Genomic DNA, 209 nt, shown 5'->3' with positions numbered 1-209 from the left:
AGAAGATTTAAAATGAGGGTTACCAAAGTTAGCAGAAGGAAAGAAATCATAAAGATCAGATCAGAAATAAATGAAAAAGAAATGAAGGAAATGATAGCAAAGATCAATAAAACTAAAAGCTGGTTCTTTCAGATGATAAACAAAATTGATAAACCATTAGCAAGACTCATCAAGAAAAAAAAGAAGACTCAAGTCAAGAGAATTAGAAA

This window comes from Balaenoptera borealis (assembly GCF_965194805.1).
Source record: "Balaenoptera borealis genome assembly, chromosome: 3".
In the NCBI taxonomy this organism is placed as follows: Eukaryota; Metazoa; Chordata; class Mammalia; order Artiodactyla; family Balaenopteridae; genus Balaenoptera; species Balaenoptera borealis.
The sequence above is the reverse complement of the archived record's forward strand: the minus strand, read 5'-3'. Positions refer to the sequence as shown.